The sequence below is a fragment of the Scyliorhinus canicula genome, chromosome 1 (genome assembly GCF_902713615.1).
Source record: "Scyliorhinus canicula chromosome 1, sScyCan1.1, whole genome shotgun sequence".
NCBI classification, from domain to species: Eukaryota; Metazoa; Chordata; class Chondrichthyes; order Carcharhiniformes; family Scyliorhinidae; genus Scyliorhinus; species Scyliorhinus canicula.
Genome location: NC_052146.1, coordinates 48196022 through 48222408, shown reverse-complemented (window position 1 = coordinate 48222408; position 26387 = coordinate 48196022). Strand labels below are relative to the sequence as shown.

Sequence of the window (26387 nt, the reverse complement as noted above, 5' to 3'; positions counted from 1 at the left end):
TTCAATTTCCATCCATCATTAGAGTTGGAGTTCCATTGTTGACGGTTAAGTTCATGGGTCCAAAAGGGCTTATGGGACCGAGGGGTGGATGGTGCCATAGTAATGCTGCATAATAATAATGGGCAACTTTAATTATTCACATAACGACTGGGTAAACCTAATTAGCACTAATGCTATGGAGGATGAATTCCTGGAGTATGTAAGTGACGTGTTTTTGGAGCATAAGCCAACTAGGAATGGGGCTATTTTACGTTTAGTATAATGTAAATGAGAATGTAAGTTGAGTGCGGCTGGTTCAATGTAATGATAATGTAAGTTGAGTGCGGCTGGTTCATATCACTGCTCAGTACTCGGTCACAGAACACACAGACATCGCTGATGACCAAAGTACTGATGTTGATGCGCTCCAGCTTGTGATTGCCACTTTCAGAACCAGGTTGACTCGTTCTTGTCTTCGTTGCTACTTTCTTCAAGTGCACAGTTATCGCGCAGTTCAGTTTCACTTCGAATTAGGTCAGAGTTAGATAGGAGCTCATAATTCGGAATATTGCCACAGATGATAACTTTCAATGTGTGCTTAAAGTTCCTCTAATTAAGATGGTATTTGTGCGGCTTAGGTTTGAGTTTCCATTTCCTCCCTGTTGTTTAGGAGCCTGTTGAAGTTGGACTCTTAGTTGAATGGGGTTGTATGCGTTGCCAGCGTTTTGGGCATTGCAGTCACCTCTTTCTACGTGTCCGTATGGGTGGCATGTCGCTTGTCGAGGGATGGCACGGAGACAATTCATTGTTGGGGAACTGGGACAAACTGACACTGATCCCACGAATCCGCTTATTGCTGAATGTGGTCCACAGCAGGTGAAATATTTAAAGCAGAGGACGATCCTGCTGCGATTCAGCATCTTTAATCCAGACTGTGTTGAAGGCTCGTGACAGCACCAGAAAGCCTGTGCCACACTTGGATTTATCCAGCAATCCGGTTATTTATATACACACAATGTATATAAATAAATGTGATCACAGCAGCTGCAACTAGGTCCGTTATTTATTGATAACAAAGATCCAGACAGAAAGAAAGTGATATTATGACATATTATGGGCGATCAAAAATTACTGTTCGTTGGTAACAGGTTCGTCTCTAATTTGGCGCCAAATCTATGTGCCAGAATCCTGACGGATTGGATGCTTGGAAAGGTTTCGATGTTTGCGCCCTAAAGTGGCAACTATTGTTTGGAAAGTAATTTAATGTGGTTAAAGTTATTCTCATGGTTTGAAACAACATCCGCGTGAATATGTCGAACATATTTACGAGCTGAACTTGGCAGCAAAGAGCTAAATTTGGAGTTTCAGACAATTCATGAATGGATGTCAATGTATTTTATGCGTTTTTGGACATTAAAAAAATAAAATTCGGGTGGGGACACGGGAATAGAACCCGGGGCCTTATGTGTGCCAAACATCTACTCTGACACTGACCTAATCCCCACCTCCCTAGCTCCCTCATTATTTACCCTATTCAAACCTCATTAAAAAGCTTCAAAGCTTTGAGCTCATCATTGACTCATCACCACGTCAGAATTGTATTTATTACATCAGCCGCACACATTTTCGCCGCCTTTTTATTGTTCAATATTTCACCAGCAGTCAACAATACAAAATGTCACAAGACACCACTTGCTACATTCACCGCTTTTCCTTACAGTCGGGATGTCTTTTCTCAATCACATTTCACACTCTTTCTCTGCGCAACAAGCACCATTCTAGAGCTGGAACCATTCCATCATTCTACAGCAGTTGCTCCAAGTCTGCTCTGGATTCAGGCTTGGTCTTTCTCTTCTGAGGTTTCTCATCCTCTACATCACAACATCGTTCCAAACGCCGAAACTCAACTCACCTGCATTCTTCAAACTTGAACGGCCCAATACCGTGAATCACTTCTTGTTTGTCATCTTCCTCAAAAAGATTTTAGTTTTAATCCGTGTCCAGAATTCCATTCCAAGTGTTGGGCAGTTTTCTCCTGGAAGAATTTATGCTCAGTATTAAAATTACCGTTGTCCTTTTCTCATCGATCCCAATCAGACCCATCCCTCTCCCTGGAGCCTCCTCAAACCCAGCAACCTCCCAGAAGTATTCCCCATTTGCCCACCATTAGCAGCCAGGCCCAGTTCATTGTTGGGGAACAGGAACAAACTGACTGTCATCTCAAAAGAACACGAATCCCTATTGCTGAGTGTGGTGCACAGCAGGTGGATCGTTTAACGCAGAGGATGATGCTGCTGCTCTTCAATGGCTATTGAACGTGGTATATTGTGCTAAAATTGCCTTGGCTTGAAACATTCTGACCATCAGAGTGACATCAGAAAACATTTCTTGATATATTTATCCATTGCAATTGATGGAATTGGGAGCTTGGAGATAAATATAAAACATGCAATGTTACAGACGATTGTTCCATCAATGAAACGGTAAAATGCGGCTGGGTAGTTGGATTTTTAAAAAGTACAAAATTGACATGGGGACTCCGGGGCTTGAATCCGGGCCCTCAAGCAGACAAAGCTTGCACTCTGCCCACTGAGCTACGTCCCCACACTGCTTAGATCGCTTTATTTACCCTATTCAAACCTCAATTTCCATCATTGAATATATCAAAATCAATGAAGAGGCCAAAATGTCACATAATACTTCTTGGCTCCTCCTTGCAATCACAATTTCCATCACATTTAGCACTTTTCTCCTGTCATGGGCAGAATGCACTATGTTGGCTGGGTTCTGATGTTGGTTTGGCGTGTGTTGCTCTTGCTCTTTTGATATATTGGTAAAATTGGTAAAATCGTAAATGCCTTATTAAAAATACTTTTTTTTAAAAAAAAAGTGCTCCTTTCATTTTCTTCCATCCACGAGCAGAATACTTTTTTTCTGTGTATCAATATCAACATAAAAGAGTAAATGATGAGGTGGTCACATTTGGGCATGTCAGCAGAAAAAGCATATATGACAATTTTGTACAAGGCTAGCACAATGTCTCACAGGAGTTTGAAATCTATCAAAAATCACAGCTGGACGTCCGGGAATAATAGCTTCATTGAAAATTTGGAGGCAGTTCCGCCAACACTTCGGGTTGGGGGCAGGGTCAAGGGAAATGCCGATTCGCGAGAACCACAGATTTGTGCCAGGGAGGTGGGATGGAAATTTTTGGAAATGGAAGGAGAAGGGGATTAAGACACTAAAGGATTTGTTTCTTAGGGGTCGGTTTGCAGGATTGAAGGAGCTGGAAGTGAAGTTGGAGCAAGTGGAAATGTTTAGATATATGCAGGTTCGAGGTTTTGCTAGAAAGGTGATACAGAACTTTCCAGAGGAGCCGGCCTCCACATTGCTGGAGGAGGTGCTGACGACAGGGGGACTGGGGAAGGGGGTTGTGTCAGCGGTCTACGGAGCTATTTTGGAGGAGGAGAGGGCACCACTGGAAGGGATCAAAGCAAAGTGGGAGGAAGAGTTGGGAGAGGATATGGAGGAGGGGGTTCTGGTGTGAGAGTGAATGCCTCCACCTTGTGCGCGAGGTTGGGGCTGATATAGCTGAAGGTGGTATACAGAGCACACCTCATGAGGGCGAGGATGAGCCGATTCTTTGAAGGAGTAGAAGATGTGTGTGAACATTGCCGGGGGGGGGGGGGGGGGGGGGGGTTGTAGCCACCTAAGATGGACACTGGGCTAACACAATGGAGAACTGCTAAGGCTGTAGGGAGAAAACAGTCTTAGCCAAGACAAGCAGTTTGCAAAGGCTAATTAGCATTCTGCACATATCAAAACTAGTTTATGGCCAGGTGCAAGATCTCAACCAAAGGTGTAATTGGCAAAACGCTTTGCATAGTAATGAGGCGATCCAGATCTGGGCCCACACAATAGCAACATTTGGGTTTGAATGGATACTTTGAGTGGACGCCCAGACGAAACGGCACCAGAAGTATCCATCACAAAAGACCCTAGAGACCGCCCCACCCATCGAGAAGAGACCCTCAGATTGGGGGATTTGTAAGATATCGATTGGGAAATGACCCAATCGATACATGGCAGGTAGAGGCCCGCCCCGAAAAGGCACGGACATTGGGGGACCTATAAAGGTAGACCCCGCACATGGTTCTGTCTGTTGACTCCGGCCCAGGTCTGTTGTGCTCCGGCTCCGTTGCTGTTTTGTTCCGGCCTCGCTGTTGTTGTTGCTCCGGCTTGCTGTTCTGACTCCGACTCCAGCCTCCAGATCCTGTCTTCCATCACCAGCCGTTGAGCACCAGCCATCGTTCAGTAAGTGCCAAAACGACGCTCACTACGTGAACCCGGCATTGCTTATACATTATCCGACTATTAGAGAACAGAAGGTGCAGTCCAGAAAGGAACAAAGGCCTTGTCCCCTGACCTTGCTGGTTCCTACTTAAATAAGTATTTAGTCGTTTAAATAGTAGAAATAAATATTAGTCTTTAGCGTATGCATGCGTATTTATTATATTTGTATAATAAATATCAATCGTTTGAACTTACTAATCGGTGTATAGTTTTATTACTTTGAACCTGACCTTGAAATACTTGTGAGGTGTCTAAATACGGCACCTGGCGACTCCGAGCTGAAAATACATACACAGAGCTGTAGTAGTGTTAAGCACACGGCCTTTAAACGGAGGCGTGTTAATACACTCCAATAAATGCGTAATACACTCAAGTAAAACGTGCAACAGGGGCTAAACACATTCATATGTTTTGGTCCTGTCCAAAGCTAGAGGACTACTGGAAGGAGGTTTTTAGGATAATTTCTAAAGTGGTGCACATGAAACTGGACCCGGTCCCCTGGGAGGCCATATTCGGGGTGTCGGACCAGCCAGGGTTGGAAACGGGTGCGGAGGCAGATGTTATAGCCTTCGCCTCGTTGATTGCCCGAAGGCGGATCCTGGTGGGTTGGAGAGCAGCCTTTCCACCCTGTGCCCTGGCATGGCGGGGGGACCTGTTGGAATTCCTGAATCTTGAGAAGGTTAAGTTTGAACTGACGGGAAGGACAGAGGGGTTCTACAATTCATAGGCATTATTCATTATGCACTTTCAAGAATTGGATAACATCAAACATTAGTTGGGGGGGGGGGGGGGCGATGGGTGTTAATGGGGGCTATGGGGGATTCCTGATTCCTTTTTGTCAGCTGTTTATGTGAACATGTGGGTGAATGGTTTGCGTTTGGTGGGAGGATGGGATCGTTGTTATTGATATGGGGATTGGCATATTTGTTACTGATTATTGCTTATTGTTGGTGGGTGTAAATTGGGGAGAAAATATGAAAAAGGAGGCAAATAAAGAAATTTTTTAAAAATCACAACTGGAAAAATGTAACTTCAAGTTCCAAGTACAAGAAGAAAATACATTTGTTACTGCTGTTATTACCTTCTAGTGGACCAACATATATCTTTATTCACATATTGGAAGATATTATTTTTTTTCCCATAAATTTAGAGTGCCCAATTCATTTTTTCCCAATTAAGGGGCAATTTAGCGTGGCAAATCCACCTACCCTGCATATCTTTAGGGTTGTGGGGACGAATCTCACGCAAACACGAGGAGCATGTGCAAACTCCACACGGACAGTGACCCAGAGCAGGGATCAAACCTGGGTCCTCGATGCCGTGATGCTGCAGTGCTAACCCACTGCGCCACCCTGGTGCCCTCCATATTGGAAGATATTAAACCTAATTCGATCTCAGGTGTAAACATCCCAGTCAGTTGAACTATATCATTCGATGGTACTTGGCATCAAAAAAGTGGTAGGAGGCTGGTTTGGGGCTGGTTTAACACACTGGGCTAAATCGCTGACTTTGAAAGCAGACCAAGGCAGGCCAGCAGCACGGTTCAATTCCTGTACCAGCCTCCCTGAACAGGCGCCGAATGTGGTGACTAGGGGCTTTTCACAGTAACTTCATTGAAGCCTACTTGTGACAATAAGCGATTTTTATTTTTTTTCCAGCAGGAGGAACGATGATGGTGGGTGCCCAAGGGCAGGCCTGAGGAGGTGCGGGATGCAGGCTGGCCCATGGGGGGGGGGGGGGGGGGGGGGGGGGGTGGAAGGGTGCTTTGCCCCCCCCCCCCCCCCCAATATCCAGGCTGATCACGTGAGGGTTGAATGGGCCGGTCAAAAGGGGCTTTGTGTTCACACATTTAAAAAAATTGAAGGCGGATGTGGCTATGCTACAGGAGACTCATCTGAAGGTGGGGGACCAGACTAGACTGAGGAAGGGATGGGTAGGACAAGTATTTCACTCGGGATTGGATTCTAAAACAAAGGGGATGGCGATTTTGATCAACAGTCGGGTGGATTTGAAGTGGGAAGTACAGTGGCTGACTCTGGGGGGAGGTATGTTATGGTGAGTGGGAAATTGGAGGGGTCGCCGGTGGTATTAGTGAACATCTATGCCCCAAACATGGAGATTTGGGAGACAGAGGGTGAAAGAATTTTCATCCTTCTCCCATATGCACAAGGTGTACTCCCGAATAGATTTTTTTGTGTTCGGTAAGACGTTGTTGGCGGGGCTGGTGTATGTTGAATACTCTGGGGTCCGGTATGGGAGGCACTGAAAGCAGTGGTCAGGGGGAGTTTATATCGATTTGGGCACATAGGGAGAAGGCGGAGCAGGCAGAAAGGCTAGTGGAGGAATTCCTGCAGGTGGATAGGAGGTATGCGGATGCCCTACAGGCGGGGCTGCTAAAGGAGCGGCAGAGGCTGCAGATGGAGTTTGGACTACTATCTACGGGAAAGGCGGTGGAGCAGTTGAGAATGGTGAGAGGGGCGGTATATGAGTATGGGGATAAGGGATGCAGGATGCTAGCGCACCAGTTGAGGAAACAGGAGGCTGCAAGGGAGATCGGGAAAGTGAAAGATGCAGGAGGGAATACGGTCTTGGACCCGGCGGGGGTGAATGGGCCTTAAGGGGCTTTTACAGCAAGTTGTATGAATCGGAAGCCCCAGCCAGGGGGGAGGTGATGAGGCGGTCTTCAGAGGGGTTGGAGTTCCCGAAGGTAGATGAGGAGTTGGTGAGCCTGGAGGCCCCAATTGGGATGGTAGAAGTGGTGGAGGGGCTGGAGGCAATGCAATCGGGCAAGGCCTTGATTCCGGACAGGTACCCGGTGGAATTTTATAAGAAGTTCTCCGAGATATTGGAGCCGTTGCTGGCATGGGCTTTTAACGAGGCGAGGGAGCTGGGTGTGCTCCCCCCAATATTGTCACAGGCTTCGACGTCTCTCATTTTGAAGCGGGAAAAAGACCCTGAACAATGTGGGTCATACAGACCGATTTACCTGCTAAATGTAGATGCCAAACTAGTGGCTAAGAACTTGGCTTCGGGAATAGAGGATTGTGTTGGTATGAGAGGATTGGGTTGATATGAGAGAATCAGATGGGGTTTGCAAAAGGGAGGCAAACGGCGGCCAACATTAGGAGGCTACTTAATGTGATCATAATGAGAGGAAGAGTTGGTGGTAGCCACGGACGTAGCAAAGGCCTTTGATCGGTTGGAGTGAGAATATCTGTGCGAGGTCCTGGGGAGATTTGGGTTTGGGCAGGGATTTGTTGTCAGGGTCCGGTTGTTATACATCAGGCACCGGTGGCGAGTGTGCGAACAAACCGGGTGAGTTCCGGCTATTTCAGGCTGCACCGGGGTCGAGGCAGGGTGCCCACTTTTCCCACTGCTGTTTGTCCTGGCTATAGAGCCGTTGGCGATGGCACTGAGAACGTCGGGGGTCTGGTAGGGGATAGTGCGCTGGGGGGGGGGGGGCTGTGTGCACAGGGTCTCGCTGTACGGGGATGATTTGCTTCTGTTTATTTCAGACCCACAGGGGGGAGATTGGGGGGATTATGGGGTATTAGAGGAATTCGGTCAATTTTCGGAGTATAAATTGAATATGGGCAAGAGCGAAGTCGTTGCGATTCAGGCGAGGGGGCACGACAAGAGACTGGGGGAGTAGCAGTTCCAGGTGGCAATGGGAAGCTTTCGGTATTTGAGCATCCTGGTGGCACGAGAGTGGGAGCAGCTGCACAAGCTGAATCTGGGTCGGTTGGCAGAACAGATGAGGGGCAACGTTTGGAGGTGGGATGCGCTCCACTGTCATTGGCGGGGAGGGTGCAGACAGTGAAGATGACGGGGTGTCCCAAGGTTCCTGTTTGTATTTCAGAGCCTCCCAGTTTTATCCCCAAGGCGTTCTTTAAAAAAGTGAACGCGGTGATCTAGGGATTTGTGTGGGCAGATAAATCCCCATAGGTGAAGATGGTGCTGCTGGAGCGGGGACAAGAGGGGTGCTGGCCCTTCTGAACTTTATAAATTATTATTGGGCAGCAAACTTAGCGATGGTCAGGATGTGTGTAGGGGGAGGGGTCAGTTTGGGAGCGGGTGGAGGCGGCCTCATGTAGGGGCACGAGTTTAGGGGCACTGTTAACGGCACCTCTGCCATTCTTGCCAGCCAAGTACTCCACAAGCGCGGTACTGGTGGCAGCCCTGAGAGTGTGTGGACAGTGGCGGCAACACAGGGGGCGTCGATGTGAACACCGATAAGTAATAACCTGTTCACTCTGGGGGGGCGCTGGCTGGAGGGTTCCGGAGATGGCAACGGGCAGGGATCGAGAGATTTGGAGATCTCTTTATCGATGAGGGCTTTCCGAGCTTGGAGGACTTAGAAGAGGAGTTTGAGCTTGGGAATGGGTTCCGGTTTCTGCAGGTAAAGGACTTTGTGCGGAGGCAGGTTTCGACCTTCCCGCACCTACCGCCCCAGGGACTACAGGATAATGTGGTGTTGAGAGTAGGACTAGAGGAGGGGAATGTTTCAGAGATCTACAAGGAACTGATGGAGTGGGAGGGAGCCCCGCTAAGGGGAGGTGAAGTAAAAGTGGGAAGAAGAGGTGGGTGGGGAGCTGGAGACCCGATTATGGGAGGAGGCCCTGAGGCGAGTCAATGCATCCACGTCGTGTGTGGGGCTCAGGCTAGTACAATTCAAGGTGGTCCACAGAGCGCACATGACGGTGGCCAGGATGAGCAGGTTCTTAGAGGGGGTGGAGAATAGGTGTGGGCGCTGTGCGGGGGGACTTGCGAACCATGTCCATATGTTCTGGGCATGACCGAGGTTGAGAGGTTTCTGGCAAGGGTTTGCTGATGTCATGTCAGAAGTATTAACGGTGAGGGTGATACTGAGTCCAGAAGTGGGGACCTTTGGTGCGATGGAAGATCCGGGAGCCCAGGGGGGTGAGAGAGCCGATGTTCTGGTCTTTGCCTCCCTGGTGGCCCGGAGTCAGTTCCTACTAGGATGGACAGACTCTGAGTCCCCGAAGTCTGGGGTATGGGTTAACAACATGGCGGTTTCTCAGACTCGAAAAAATCAAGTTCGCCTTGAGGGGATCGCTACAGGGGTTTGCCCAGAGGTGGCAGCCGTTCATTGAGCTCTTCAAGAAAAATCCAGCGGTCAGCAGGGTGGGGGTTGAGTAAGCTGAGGAAGACCAGTGGAAAGTGGGGCTGGGGAAAGAGATCCTGTTTGTGCTAGCCATGTTGGCTGGGGTTTGTTACTAGGTGGGTGTGTTGTTTATCTTGTTTTGTTCCTTTTGATACCTGATGGTTCAAATTAAGGGCGACACTGTGGCACAGTGGTTAGCAATGCTGCCTACAGTGCCGAGGTCCCGGGTTCAATTCCCGCCTCTGGGTCACTGTCCTTGTGGTGTTTGCACATCTTGGTCACACTAAATTGCCCCTTAATGGGAAAAAAAATTGGGTATTTTAGATTTTTTTATTTTTTTTAAATTGTTAAAATTATAAATGCCTTAATAAAATATTTTCTTAAAAAAAGGAATTCTACATAAATTCTACTGCAGTGTTACCAAAACAAAGGTCCATTGTATTATTTATGCAACCCAAGAGATACACACTCAGGTTAAAAAAGTCACTGTTTCCTGGCAGAGAGCTTTATTCACTTGTTTGAACAGGTATAACTATAAATAATATTTCAGTGACGAGTACTAAACATGCATTTTTAAAGGTGGTGGAAAAGGATGGCAACATTGCACATAAATATTCAATAAACTGTCTTAAGGCTCAGATTCATTCAGCGTTTTCAACAGTGTACTGCCAAAATTCCACCAACACATCTCCTGTCCCACCACGGACGACAACACTCTTGACCACTGCTACTCAAACATCAAGGGCAAAAACCTACCGTTCCATCCCCCGACCGCAATTTGGAAAATCAGACCATAAGACGGTGCTCCTTCTCTCGGCATACAAGCAGAAACGTAAGGGGAGATACCGGCTCAGAAGCTCGAGCAGTGCTGGTCCGAGGAAACAGAAGAGCCCCTACGTGACTGCTTGGAGCCAGTGGACTGGTCCATATTTAAGAACTCATCGATCAAACTAAATGAGTATGCCACCGCCGTCACAGACTTTTTTTTTTTTAAATTTAGATTAGCCAATTATTTTTTCTAATTAAGGGGCAATTTAGCGTGGCCAATCCACCTACTCTGCACATTTTTGGGTTGTGGGGGCGAAACCCACGCAGACACGGGGAGAATGTGCAAACTCCACACGGACAGTGACCCAGAGCCGGGATCGAACCTGGGACCTCAGCGCCGTGAGGCGGTTATGCTAACCACTAGGCCACTGTGCTGCCTGCCGTCACAGACTTAATCAGCAAATGTGTGAATGACTGCGTGCCAAAGAAAGCAGTACGTACAAACCCCAACCGTAAACCATATCTTAATCGGGAGATTGACTCACTGCTCAAGTACAGGTCTGAAGCGTTCAAGTCAGGTGACCCTGACCCACACAAAAAGTCCAGATCCGACCTACGCAAGCCATCCGGGATGCCAAGAGACAATATCAGAACAAGCTAGGGTCACAGACTAGCGTTACAGACTCTCGTTGGTTGTGGCAAGGCCTAAACAACATAACAAGCTACAAAGCGAAGCCGAGCAGCATTTCCGGCAGCAGCACACCCCTCCCCTATGAACTAAATGCACTCTATGCTCGGTTCGAGCAGGAAACCATCAATCCGCTGTCGAGTGCCCCAGCAGCCCCGGATACACCAATACCCACCTTGACAACTTCCAAAGTCAGATTGGCCGTCCTGAAAGTGAACCTTCGGAGAGCGATGGGCCCGGACAGGGTCCCTGGTCATGCACTCAGAGCCTGCGCGGACCAGCTGGCAGATGTGTTCAATCCGTCCCTACTCTGCTCCGAGCTCCCCACCTGCTTCAAGAAGACCACCATCATACCGGTGCCAACGTGCCTCAATGACTCCCTTCCAGTTGCCCTGACATCAATCGTAATGAAGTGCTTCGAGAGGTTGGTCACATCAACTCCATACTCCCAGGATGCCGAGATCCACTGCAATTCGCATAGCGCCGCAACCGGTCCACAGCAGACGCCATCTCCCTGGCCCTACACTCATCCCTGGATCATCTCGACAACAAGGACTCCTACATCAGACTCCTATTTATTGACTACAGCTCCGCCTTCAACACCATAATCTCTGCCAAGCTCATATCAAAGCTCCATAACCTAGAACTCGGCTCCTCACTCTGCAACTGGATCCTTGACTTCCTGACCCATAGACCACAATCAGTAAGAATAAACAACAGCAGCTCCTCCATGATAGTCCTCAATACCGGGCGCCCGCAAGGCTGTGTACTTAGCCCCTTACTACACTTCCTTTTCACACGACTGCGTGGCAAAATTTGGTTCCAACTTAATCTACAAGTTTGACGACACGAACATCATGGGTCGGATCTTGAACAACGACGAGTCAGAATACAGGACGGAGATAGAGAACCAAGTGGAGTGGTGTAACAACAACAATCTATCCCTCAATGCCAGCAAAACTAAAGGGCTGGTCATTGACTTCAGAAAGCAAAGCACTGTACACACCCCTGTCTGCATCAAACGTGCCGAGGTGGAGATGGTTGACAGTTTCAAATTCCTAGGGGTGCACATCACCAAAAATCTGCCCTGGTCCACCCACGTCGATGCTACCACCAAGAAAGCACAACAGCGCCTTTACGTCCTCAGGAAACTAAGGAAATTCGGCATGTTCTCATTGACTCTTACCAACTTTTACAGAAGCACTGTAGAAAGCATCCTACCTGGCTGCATCACAGCCTGATATGGCAACTGCTTGGCCCAAGACCGCAAGAAACTTCAGAGTCATGAACACAGCCCAGTCCATCACACAAACCCGTTTCCCATCAAGTGATTCTATCTACACTTCCCGCTGCCTTGGGTAAGCGGGCAACAGAATCAAAGACCCCTCCCACCTGGCTCACCCACTCTTCCAACTTCTTCCATCAGGCAGGAGAAAGTCTGAGAACACGCATAAACAGAATCAAAAACAGCTTCTTCCACGCTGTTACCAGACTCCTAAACAACTCTCTTATGGACTGACCTGATTAATACTACACTCCTGTATGCGACACCCGATGCCGATGTCTATGTATTTACATTGTGTACCTTGTGTTGCCCTATGATGTATTTTCTTTTCTTTTCATGTACTAAATGATCTGTTTGAGCTGCTCGCAAAATAATTCTTTTCACTCTACCTCGATACATGTGACAATAAACAAATCCAATCCAATACTGGCCTGTGAAAAGGCTGCACAACTATAGAACTATATTGAGATTTTACAGGGCTGTGTCTAATTAAGTTTTGATGTCATACATTTTTTTTCTGAAAAGTTAGAGTACCCAATTATTATTTTCACAATTAAGCGGCAATTTAGTGTGGCCAATCCACCTAACCTGCACATCTTTGGGTTGTGGGGGTGAAACCCACGCAGACACGGGGAGAATGTGCAAGCTCCACACGGACAGTGGACCCAGTGCCGGGATTCGAACCCGGGTCCTCAGCACCATTGTCCCAGTGCTAACCACTATGCCACGTCCCGCCCCTTAGATGTCATACATGAGAAACATCAGGCTCCAGACATTTAGAAACTGTTCCCTTGTACTTGGATATCTATTATTTCACACAGTAAATCCGCACGTTGTGCTTGTATTTCTGAAAATCCCAACAAAGCCATAGGAACCAATGTTAAAAACAGAGTTAATTTCCTGTTTTTTCCCCCGGGTGGTGGAAGACCCAATGTACAAGTTGCAATACTGGAGCATCCACGTGCAGCAGAACTGGGCACTTACAAAAAAAAAAATCACTAAATATAAAAGAAATATTGGACAAATTGCTAACACTTACCGGTCTCTCCTAAACCGTTCCTCAGTTTGGAAATTACTTTCTGGAAATTGCTTCCAATGCCGCTCAATGGATTCATAGATGGCTGATTGTGCATTGAGCAGTCTTCAGGCTGTGCCACATGTGGACAGGTGTTTAAAGCGTCAGTTAGAGAAGTTGCTTAGCGGTTTTTACACTCTGTCTCTTTGACCGAGCCTCTTATATATTCCCAATGATATTTCTGTTTGGTGTTATCCAAATGAAACTTCTGTCATTTTGGTCAAGTTGGTGGAGATGTTTGACCTCCACAGGGAGGAGGCTTGGAGTGATTTAGCACCAATGCTGGGCATGTCGGCTTCTTGGCATCAGCAGACTTACTAGCTCCACCTACTGGGTGTTTCGGACTCATATTTAAGAGTGATTCCGAGGTATTGCAGCACTCATCCCAAGCCTGAAACAAGCAACCTGAAAATGCCCCCCACCCCCCAGTCTCACCTGCTGCAATCATAAAGCAAAGGCCAGATTGGGGGTCCATAATTAATCAGGTGATTGCAGAGTCAGCATGGTGAAGAATAAGTAATGTGTCGTCCTGTATTATTTTTCATTTTTCCAATTAAGGGACAATTTAATGTGGCCAATCGACCTGCCATGCACATATTTGGGTTGTGGGGCTGAGACCCAAGCAGGCACTGGGGAATGTGTAAACTGCACACGGACAGTGACCTCAGCACTGGGCAGCACAGTGGCGCAGAGGCACACTGCGACCTCATGGCGCCAAAGTCCCAGGTTTGATCCCGGCTCTGGGTCACTGTCCGTGTGGAGTTTGCACATTCTCCCCGTGTTTGCGTGGGTTTCGCCCCCACAACCCAAAAAATATGCAAGCTAGATGGATTGGCCACGCTAAATTGCCCCTTAATTGGAAAAAATGAATTGGGTAATCTAAATTTATTTTTTAAAAAGGTCCTCGGCACCAGTGCTAACCGCACCATGCCGCCCTGCCGTCCTGTATTTCTAACCCAAACAAGCCCCGCGATGAGGAAAGTCATTTTACCTGTGTATTGTAGCAAATGCTGTCTCTAACCGACTTTAAAATGGCCTCTGTCACACACCCACAGCAGGCACACCTGGAATTCCAAAATTAAAATCATCTTGCAGAGCCATGCCATGGGTCTTTTCATCACAAAAATGAGCAGCTCAAACTTCCTGCTGGTTTGGATATATTTTCTTCAGAACTTGGCTGCAGCATATTTTTAAAAAAAACATGAATGTAAATAAACATATCACTTTTTTCACAATGGTGTTAATCAGGTCACAGGACACAATGCCAGATCAAAGTTGATGATGACATGGAACACAACTAGGATGATGCACAACATGTCAATGATGACAAATGAAAAACCCCAAATAAGTCAGAAAAACAGGCATTAATGAATAAATGATTGTAGAACAAAAATATATTAAACAGGGTGCCTTAAAGCAAGGACAGTAAGAAGTCTTACAACTCCCACAGTCCAAAGATGTGCGAGTTAGGTGGATTGGCTATGCTAAATTGCCCGTAGTGTCCTAAAAAGTAAGGTTAAAGGGGGGGTTGTTGGGTTACGGGTATAGGGTGGGTGCGTGGGTTTGAGTGGGGTGATCATTGCTCGGCACAACATCGAGGGCCGAAGGGCCTGTTCTGTGCTGTACTGTTCTATCTAACCAGGTTAAAGTCCAACAGATTTGTTTCAAATCACTAGCTTTCTGGGCAGCACGGTGCCGCAGTGGGTTAGCCCTGCTGTCTCATGGCCCCGAGATCCCAGGTTCGATTCTGGGTCACTGTCCGTGTGGAGTTTGCACATTCTCCCTATGTTTGTGTGGGTTTCACCCCCACAACCCAAAGATGTGCAGGATAGGTGGATTGGCCACATTAAATTGCCCCTTAATTGGAAAAAATTAATTGGGTACTCCAAATTTATATATTTTTTTAAATCACTCGCTTTCGGAGCACTGCTCCTTCATCAGGTGAATGAAGAGATATGTTCCAGAAACATATATATAGACAAAGTCAAAGATGCAAGACGATATTTTGAAAGCGAGCATTTGCAGGTAATTAAGTCTTTACAGAGCCAGAGAGTGGTGTAACCCCAGGTTAAAGAGGTGTGAATTGTCTCAAGCCAGGACAGTTGGTCGGATTTCGCAAGCCCAGGCCAGATTATGGGGGATGAATGTAATGCAACATGAATCCAAGGTCCCGGTTGAGGCCGTACTCATGTTTGCGGAACTTGGCTGCAAGTTTCTGCTCGGCGATTTTGTGTTGTCGTACATCCTGAAGAACGCTTGGAGAACGCTTACCCGAGTTATGGTGGTACCCATGTCAACGATCTGGCACGTCTTGCAGAGATTGCCATGGCAGGGTTATGTGGTGTTGTGGTCACTGTTCTGAAAGCTGGGTAGTTTGCTGCAAACAATGGTTTGTTTGAGGTTGCGCGGTTGTTTGAAGGCAAGTAGTGGGGGTGTGGAGATGACCTTGGCAAGATGTTCATCTTCATCGATGACGTGTTGAAGGTAGCAAAGAAGATGTCATAGATTCTCCGCTCCAGGGAAGTACTGGATGACAAAGGGTACTCTGTTGGTTGTGTCCCATGTTTGTCTTCTGAGGAGGTTGGAGCGGTGGAACTGTCGATCAATGAGTCGAGCGCCATATCCCTTTCGTACAAGGGCACCTTTCAGCGTCTGTAGATGTTTGTTACCCTCCTCCTTGTCTGAGCAGATCCTGTGTGAGGTTATCTGTGGGCTTGCGGTAAAGCGAAGTGCCGAGGTGACCGCCCTTGATAGAGATGAGTGTGTCCAAGAATGCAACCGATTTTGGAGAGGAGTCCATGGTAAGTCTGATGGTGGGATAGGACTTATTGATGTCATGATGTAGTCGTTTCAGTGATTCTTCGCCGTGGATCCAAAGGAAAAAAATGTCATTGCTGTATCTGGTGTATAATGTCGGTTGAAGGTCCTGTGCAGTGACGAGGTCTTGTTCAAACTTGTGCATGAAGATGTTGGCATATTGAGGTGCGAATTTTGTCCCCATGGCTATTCCATACATCTGGATGAAGAACTTGTTGTCGAAGGTGAAGACGTGTGATCCAGAATTAAGCGGATGAGTTGCAGAATTGCGTCTGGAAATTGGCAGTTGTCGGTGTTGAGCACTGAGGCTGTTGCAGCAATGCCGTCGTCATGGGGGATGCTGGTGTAGAGTGCCGAGACGTCCATTGTGACGAGGAATGTTCCCGGTTCAACTGGTCCATGGGTACGGAGTTTCTGTCGGAGGTCCGTCGTGTCACGACAGAAGCTGGGAGTTCCTTATACGATGGGTTTCAAGATACCCTCGATGTAGCCAGAGAGATTCTCACACAGGGTCCCATTGTCTGATACAGTAGGACGGCCTCGTGTGTTGGCCTTGTGTATTTTCGGAAGGCAATGGAGATCTCCAACGTGGGATGATACACAATATGTTGACAGGCCAACAAGAGGCGAGGCCACATTGGATTAGGTTTTGGGTAATGAACCAGGCCAGGTGTTAGATCTGGAGGTAGGTGAGCACTTTGGAAACAGTGACCACAATTCGGTGACCTTTACGTTAGTGATGGAAAGGGATAAGTATACCCCGCAGGGCAAGAGTTATTGCTGGGGGAAGGGCAATTATGATGCCATTAGACATGACTTAGGATGTGTTGGTTGGAGAAGTAGGCTGCAAGGGTTGGGCACACTGGATATGTGGAGCTTGTTCAAGGAACAGCTATTGCATGTTCTTGATAAGTACGTACCAGTCAGGCAGGGAGGAAGGGGTCGAGCGAGGGAACCGTGGTTTACCAAAGAAGTGGAATCTCTTGTTAAGAGGAAGAAGGAGGCCTATGTGAAGATGAGGCGTGAAGTTTCAGTTGGGGCGCTTGATAGTTACAAGGAAGCGAGGAAGGATCTAAAGAGAGAGCTGAGACGAGCAAGGAGGGGACATGAGAAGTCTTTGGCAGGTAGGATCAAGGAAAACCCAAAAGCTTTCTATAGGTATGTCAAGGACAGTGGTGGGAAGTTGTGTGTGGGGGCTGAGGAGATAAGCGAGATACTAAATGAATACTTTTCGTCAGTATTCACTCAAGAAAAAGATAATATTGTGGAGGAGAATGCTGAGACCCAGGCTATTAGAATAGATGGCATTGAGGTGCGTAGGGAAGAAGTTTTGGCAATTCTGGACAAGGTGAAAATAGATAAGTCCTCGGGGCCAGATGGGATTTATCCTAGGATTCTCTGGGAAGCCAGGGAAGAGTTTGCTGAGCCTTTGGCTTTGATTTTTAGGTCATCATTGGCTACAGGAATAGTGCCAGAGGACTGGAGGATAGCAAATGTGGTCCCTTTGTTCAAGAAGGGGAGTAGAGATAACCCCGGTAACTATAGGCCGGTGAGCCTAACGTCTGTGGTGGGTAAAGTCTTGGAGAGGATTATAAAAGATACGATTTATAATCATCTAGATAGGAATAATATGATTAGGGACAGTCAGCATGGTTTTGTGAAGGGTAGGTCATGCCTCACAAACCTTATCGAGTTCTTTGAGAAGGTGACTGAATAGGTAGACGAGGGTAGAGCAGTTGATGTGGTGTATATGGATTTCAGTAAAGCGTTTGATAAGGTTCCCCACAGTCGGCTATTGCAGAAAATACGGAGGCTGGGGATTGAGGGTGATTTAGAGATGTGGATCAGAAATTGGCTAGTTGAAAGAAGACAGAGAGTGGTAGTTGATGGGAAATGTTCAGAATGGAGTTCAGTTACGAGTGGCGTACCACAAGGATCTGTTCTGGGGCCGTTACTGTTTGTCATTTTTATAAATGACCTAGAGGAGGGCGCAGAAGGATGGGTGAGTAAATTTGCAGACGACACTAAAGTCGGTGGAGTTGTAGACAGTGCGGAAGGATGTTGCAGGTTACAGAGGGACATAGATAAGCTGCAGAGCTGGGCTGAGAGGTGGCAAATGGAGTTTAATGTGGAGAAGTGTGAGGTGATTCACTTTGGAAAGAATAACAGAAATGCGGAATATTTGGCTAATGGTAAAATTCTTGGTAGTTTGGATGAGCAGAGGGATCTCGGTGTCCATGTACATAGATCCCTGAAAGTTGCCACCCAGGTTGATAGGGTTGTGAAGAAGGCCTATGGTGTGTTGGCCTTTATTGGTAGAGGGATTGAGTTCCGGAGCCATGAGGTCATGTTGCAGTTGTACAAAACTCTAGTACGGCCGCATTTGGAGTATTGCGTACAGTTCTGGTCGCCTCATTATAGGAAGGACGTGGAAGCATTGGAACGGGTGCAGAGGAGATTTACCAGGATGTTGCCTGGTATGGAGTGAAAATCTTATGAGGAAAGGCTGATGGACTTGAGGTTGAGAGAAGAAGGTTAAGAGGTGACTTAAAAGAGGCATACAAAATGATCAGAGGGTTAGATAGGGTGGACAGCGAGAGCCTTCTCCCGCGGATGGAGGTGGCTAGCACGAGGGGACATAGCCTTAAATTGAGGGGTAATAGATTTGGACAGAGGTCAGAGGTGGGTTTTTTACGCAAAGAGTGGTGAGGCCGTGGAATGCCCTACCTGCAACAGTAGTGAACACGCCAACATTGAGGGCATTAAAAAATTTATTGGATAAGCATATGGATGATAAGGGCATAGTGTAGGTTAGATGGCCTTTAGATTTTTTCCATGTCAGTGCAACATCGAGGGCCGAAGGGCCTGTACTGTGCTGTATCGTTCTATGTTCTAATGCGAAGGATAACACCCTTCCACGTCTACCTTCCTGATCACCACAGTCACATCCTTCTGCCCTTGACCATGGAACAAACCAGAAGACTTAGACTTTTTTTTTAAAAAAGTACTTCAATTCCACAAATTTTTATAATTTACAAGAAACCCACAAATACCCCCAACCCATTAAGCCGCCCACCTCACCCTCCCCCAGAAGTCAACAACAACCAACACCCAAAGTTCGAAATAACAAACCTTAACTATTGTAGAACCAATCACTTGTCCCCTTAAAGCAAATTTCACTGTTTCCAGGGCCAAAAGATCCAGCAGGAACCCCGCCATGCCAAGGCACAGGGTGCAGAAGTTGACGTCCACATAAACAAGACCCGCCTCGAGCAATCAGCGAGGCGAAGGCTAAAACATCCACCCCCACCTGCAGCTCTGGCCAGTCCGACATTCCGAATATGGCTTCCAGGGATCCGGGCGCCACCTCCTCAGGTAGAATCCCCAAAATAATGCTGAACACCATTCTACTAAACATTTCCCGCTTCGGGCAGGCCCAAAGCACATGCACATGGTTCGCAGGGCCCCCCATCGCTCACACCCCTTTGAACAGCCGGCTCATCCTAGACTTTGTAAGGTGCACCGTATAGACTACCTTAAGCTCTATCAGCCCCAGCCTCACCCGCAAGATTGAGGCGTTTACCCTCCGCAGCACCTCACCCCACAATCCCCCCTCCAGCGCCGCCCCCAACTTTTCCTCCCACTTCGCCTTAACCCCCTCCATGGACACACCATCTTCCTCCAAAATCCTCCCGTAAATGGCTGAGACAACCCCCCTCTCCAACCCCTCCACTGATAGCACCGCCTCCAACAAGGGAAGTTTGGGAAGACTGTCCTCGCAAAGTCCCTCACCTGCATATACCCAAAGCCTTCACCCCGCGCCAGCCCAAACTCGCAAATCGCCCTCCCAGAAACAGCTCCTTTATTTCTTTGATCCCTCTCTCTTCCTATCCCCGGAATCTGGTATCCATCCTCCCCATCTCACCCCATGATTCCCCCTAATCGCCATCCCCCGACCCAGCTCCCATCCTAAAATGCTGCCTAAACTTCCTCCAAATTTTCAACATAGCCACTACCACTGGACTCACAGAATACATCCCTGGAGCCATCAGCAGTGGCACCATTGCCAGTACCCGCAACCCCGACCCCCTACTGGAGCCTGCCTCCATCCTTACCCACAAAGCCCCCACCTCCCTATTCCAGCCCTGAACCTTCCCTGCATTCACCGCCGTGTCGTAATATATCAAATTTGGGATGCCTTGCCGTCCCCTCTGCAATATCACCTTTCTAATCCCAGCCACTTTTCCCACCCAAGCAAAAAAGATCAGGCTGTCTACCCCTTAAATGAAACTTTAGGGAAAATGACCGGCAGGTACTGAAACAGAAACAAGAATCACAAAACAAATTCACCTTTACTGCGTTTACCCAGCCCGCCAACGACAGGGGAAGATTGTCCCATCTCAAGAAGTCAGCCTTCATCCTCCCCACCAAGCTAGTGAAATTGAACTTCCTGAGATCTGCCCAATCCCAGGCCATCTGCACCCCCAAATACCTAAAGTGAGACGCTGCCAGATGAAATGGCAGCCGCCCCAATCCCACTCCTACTCCTGGAGAGACCATAAGGAACTCGCTTTTCCCTAAATTCAACTTGTACCCTGACAATGTCCCAAATCTCTGAAGCAAAGCCATTATGCTCCCTGCCAAAGAGCTTGGCTCCAAAATATACAACAAAAAAATCATCAGCATACAAGAATACCCTGTGCTCCACCCCCCCATCACTATCCCCTTCCACAACCCTGAGCTCCTCAGCATAATGGCCAAGGGGTCTATATCCAATGCAAAGAGAAGGGGGAATGTATGGCATCCCTGCCTTGTACCCCAATGCAATGCAAAGTACCCTGAATTCATATTGTTTGTGTACCCGCTCACCTTATAAAACAGAAACACCCACGCCACAAACTTCGGCACAATCCCAAATTTCTCCAACACCACCATCAAATAATTCCACTCCACCTGATCAAAAGGCTTGTCCACACCTAACGCCGCCACCATCTCCGTCTCCCTTCCGTCTGCCGGAGGAAGCACCAAATTCAACAGCCTTCTCACATTCAAAGACAACTTTCTTCTCTTTACGAACCCAGTCTGGTCCTCCCCAATCACCTGCAGAAGGCACCCCTCCAACCTTAACACCAACACCTTTGCCAATATCTTGGTGTCCACATTCTGCAGTGATATGGGCCTGTATGACCCACACTCCACCGGATCCTTGTCCTTCAGCAACAACAAGATAATAATAATAATAATATGGAGGCCTGCACCAACATTTGTGGCAAGACACCCCTTTGCATCACGTCCTCGAACATTTCCACCATCAACAGCGCTAGTCTCGCCTTAAATCTTCTATAAAATTCGACCGGAAACAAATCTGGCCCTGTTGCCTCCTGTGCCTTCATCCTCCCAATTGCCACCTTCACATCCTCAACCCCCATTGTCTCCTCCAGCACTGCCCGCTCCACCTCACCCAACCTCGGGCACTCTAACCTGCCCAGAAACTCCCTAATCTCCCCCTCATCCTCTGGTGGCTCCGAATTATCCAGGTCCCTATAAGAATCTTCAGGCACCTTATTAATCTTTTTCCGAGCCACCAACAACTCCCCTGTCTTGTCCTGCACCCAAACTATTTCCCTCACCGTTGCTTCCCTATGAAGCCGACCTGCCAGCATAAGCCCTGCCTTCTCCCTGAACTCAGCTCCCTTGCCTTTCTCAACTGACACATCGCTTTCCCCTTCGACAATAGGTCAAACCTCGCCTGAAACTCCTTCCTTTTGCCAGGAACCTTGGATCCAAGTCTCCCATCACCTCCCATCCACGTCTAAAATGTCTTCTATCAATCGCTGGCTCTCCTCCCTCTCCACCTTTTCCTTAAACAACATTACCTCCCGCCCCCCCACCACCACCTTCAGAGCCTCCCAAACCACCAAAGGCGAAACCTCCCCCATGCAGTTGAACCCCGCATACAGCTTAATCATCTTCCCAATCTTGTCATTGAAACTCTGGTCCGCCAACACCATATCCATCCTCGACCCCAGGTTCTGGGCTGCCCTCTTCTCCAATACCACGTCCAATGCAGAGCGTGATCCATTATCATAATTGCTGAATATTCCTAACACCGGACAACAGCACCTTTTCCACCACAAAAAAAGTCAATCCCTGAGAACACCGTCTGTACCAGGGAGAAAAATCAATACTCCCGGTCCCTTGGTGTAAAAATCTCCACAGGTCCAGTCCCCCCCCCACCTCCCTCATGAGACCTGCCAATACCTTCGCACCTCCCCCCCAATCCTGAGCGTCAGCGAGAACGTCTGGGACCTGTCCACCCTCGGCTCCAGCACTGTGTTCCAACCACCCCACCACTACTACCAACTCATGGTTATCCATTTCCAGATTGGCACTCAAAAGTTCTCTTCACAAACCCCACATCATCCCAATTGGTGGCACATACACTTATCAATGCCACCAGCCTCCCCTCCAACGTATACGTAACGATCATGTACCCACATCCCTGATTTTTGATTTGATTTATTACTGTCACATGTATTAGTATTCGGTGAAAAGTATTGTTTCTTGCATGCTGTACAAACAATGCAGACCGTACATAGGGAAGGAAGGGGAGACTGCAGAATATAATGTTACAATTACAGCAAGGTGTAGAGAAAAGATCAACTTAATATGAGGTAGGTCCATTCAAAAGTCTGATGGCAGTAGGGAAGAAGCTGTTCTTGAGTCAGTTGGCACGTGACCTCAAACTTTGGTATCTTTTTCCTGACGAAAGGTGGAAGAGAGTATGTCCAGGGTGCATAGGGTCCTGAATTATGCTGGCTGCCTTTCCGAGGCAGCCGCCACCATCTTCTCCAACTGAAACCTCACCAGTCTACCAAAATCGCCACCTCCCGAACCCTACTATGAAACCCCAAACGAAACACCCACTCAGGCTCATCTGATCCTTCACCCTCAGATGGGTTGCTTGCAGCATCACATCGGCTTTCAGACTCTTGAAATGCATAAAAGGTCTTGCTCTCTTCACCAGTCCTAACCTCCTCACGTTCCACATCACCATTCTGACCAAGGGTCTCTTCTCCCCCCAGCCCGGCCTCTCCTATCCACCATCACCATAGGCCCCAACCCATCCTGCCGGACCCACTCCATCTTTTTGTTACCATTGACCACCCCAGCACCCCAAGAATCCCCCCAGTCAACACCTCAACCGATATCAATCTTCTCCCCCCACTATTCACACCTCTCAGGTTCATTGAAACCGACTCAATCAGGCTCCAATGACCAATGCCCCTCCCCCCACCACACTCCCATTCACTCGCCAACTTTAGTTAGCTTGTGCAGCGACCCCTGTCCAATCCCGGAACCGGGTCCTCTTGTTGTGAGGCAGCAGTGCTGACCACTGTGTCACCGCTGCTCCCCTCGAGTTTTTAAATCACAAGCATTTTGGAAATTTAAAACAGCACCACAAGGTATTTATGCAGTTCACTTTGGTTATTGACGTTTTAAAGCACATTCTATTTTTTTCTGTTAGCTTGTGGGTGATGTTTGTATGCTATCTGTTTCAAGCTTTAACGTTTCTGTCGATATTGTAATTTCGAGATCATAGTTTAATGACTTAAATTAAACAGCTAACAAAGAGAAGTTTAATTAACAAAACTTTATTTTCAAAAGTTATTAACCTGGATTCATGTTTACTCGCCAGAATCATGACTCCAGAATATTTTTGGTAAGTACGTGAGAATTTTAATCCAGATACAAATTTGCATGCAAGAATTAGATCATTTTAATTGATAGGATTGATTGGAATCTGGGATACTTGAAATTATTATGACCAGTCCAGTGTTGGATTGACCTAGAGTTGAACCTTCTTGTCAGATACAAATAGTTATTCCTCTCAGAATTGGAACAGTGTAAAATAAAAATTCTGAGATTGGGGCGAAGAAAAGTTGTAAAGGAGGGATTGTTCAATAAAATGGGTCCCCAATTGTGTTTGTTAGATTGAAACAAAAGGCTGGTGATGTAATGACATCCACTTGAGGACTTTTACTCCACCCCTTTGCAAACTAGCAGAGAATTAACCACTGAAGATGTATTTATATTTTTACAGAAATTACAAGATTAAGTTTTGAATTGTTAGATATGTTCAGATTAAATAATCCATTTTGCCCCAACACAATGGATCGTTTGTGTTTTACAGGCAACTGCAGCAAGATTTACAGTAGCTTCAAGAATTTGAGAATCTATTTGAAGACTTATTGCAGCAATAGTCAGTCCAATTTAAAATCTAATGAAGGGGGGGGGGGGGTTGCTGGACAGATAGTGAGAAGTTACAAAAGACAGAATTGATGGGAGAGCAAGGTTGCGTTCACCAGTTTTAAACAACTCCAAGTAACAGCACTGTCATTAGGGCAACCAGATTTCACTTGCCAACCTTCCACAAATACAGCCGGAATAATTAAAAATATTACACCGCTGCAGTGACCCAACATGGAGAATAAAGTACCCCGGAGCCCATTACTCCAACAAGCAATCATCAGCATGAAGAAAAGCCACATAGCACAGCCCTCAGTGCAGATTCTGAACATGGAAAGATTAAAAACGGTCACAGATGCTAGAAGGACTCAAGAGGCAATCTATTACTTAAATGGGTAGATTACAGTAAAGGACGACGGAAACAGCCTAGTGGGATATTTTGAGGAAAAGGAACATGTACGTGACGTGCAGATTGGATATGAGAAAGTAAATAGGGCAAGAGGAGGGCCACTCGAGGAGGCCGATGTGCCCCAGTTTGAGGACAGGTTACAGTGGAAGTGAACGGAGAGCCAAGAACAGGATGGGCAACAGTTGAACAAAGCAGGGCAAAATTAAAAGTGGAATCTATTTGACAGCTAATGAGAATGATGATGATGAAAAAGGTCTGACATTTAAAGGGATTTTAAGACAATAAAAAAATATAGTTTAGGTGTCTGCCTTAGATAGTGAGAAGTCTTACACCAGATTAAAGTCGTACTGGTTTGTTTTGAATCACTAGCTTTCAGACCAGCTCCTTCCCCAGGTGAAGAGGTGGGTTCCAGAAACACATGTATAGACCAAGTCAATCATACAAGATGATACTTGGAATGGGAGTCTTTGCAGGTAATTAAGTCTTTACAGGTCCAAACACCTGGCCCATCCCAGTCCAACACCAGCATCTCCACATCTATCCTTGTACACAAGGACAAAGCTTCTTTTGAAGAAGAGTTGCTCCAGTTTCCTCCCATAGGCCAAAGATATACATGTTAGGATTACTTTGCTAAATTGCCCCTTAGGTGTCCAAAGGTGTGCCATGTTAGGTGGGGTTACAGGGATAGGGCGAGTGCTCTTTCAGAGGGTTAGTGCAGACAGGATGGGTCGAATGGTCTCCTTGCCGCGCTGCAGAAATTGCGTTGCTCTGAAAAGTAAAATAGACGTTTATGGAAATCTGAAATGCAACAACTCCCTCGTTTGAATTTGGGACCGTTCTAGAATGTGAAAAAAACATTGTAATTTAGCAAGTTACCTTAAAACAATAGATTCAATTAGTCATGGTCAAGTGACTTTACAACATGCGCGGAAAATTGCCGCCGAGGAAATTCCAGCGAACAAAAAATGCTTCAGGTTCCAAAAATGTCCGAGCGCAGGAAGGGCGACCCTTTGGCGCGGGGATGGAGGAGGAAACAGTGAAGGCGCTGAGCTGCTTTCCACACCCAACTGCAGCACTTTCCCCCTCCCCAAAGCCACTGAGCGACTCGGCCGCCCCGGCCCTGACCCCGCGCGCACCGACCCCCTCCAGCCGACACGCGCAGCGCAGCAGACGTCCCAACGGCCGCTGGCTGGCTGGCGCCTGCCCATCTCCCTCCGCCTCGGCAGCCCCGCGGCCTCTTCAGGCCGAGACCGCGTCACCGCTCCCTCACGGGCCTTATCCTTCTTAGCGGTGCTGAGGCACGCAAAATAGTGCCAGCCCCCCCTTCCAGGGCTCGAATGATTTCCAAGGAATATGCACTGGAGCCCAATTCCCCCAGCTTCGGACGAACATGGGGACTTCGATATAACTTCATATCGTTGAGGACAAGCATTCTCGATCTATGTCCCCACTCCCCGCATCGTCTCCGGCTGCTGGATCTGCTCCGAGGGGGAAACACGGCTGGGTCGTGGACGGGAGCAGCTGCACCCATGGGTTTTCTGTCCTAATATAAAATTGTGGGCTGGGGGAAAAATCACACGGTTGGAGAATTTAAAATAGAACCCCCCCGGGGCAGAATTGTTCGCTGATGTATCACAG

General features: G+C 47.5%; 1 long non-coding RNA gene across 1 annotated transcript; it reads right to left on the bottom strand.

Annotated features, from left to right (window-relative positions):
* Positions 1-1577: 1577 nt before the first annotated feature.
* Positions 1578-25870, bottom strand: LOC119962362. Its single transcript, XR_005459845.1, has 3 exons — positions 25626-25870; positions 14265-14450; positions 1578-2014 (listed from the first exon to the last, which is right to left on the bottom strand). It is a non-coding gene; the product is annotated as an uncharacterized LOC119962362 (long non-coding RNA).
* Between the last annotated feature and the right edge of the window lie 517 nt (positions 25871-26387).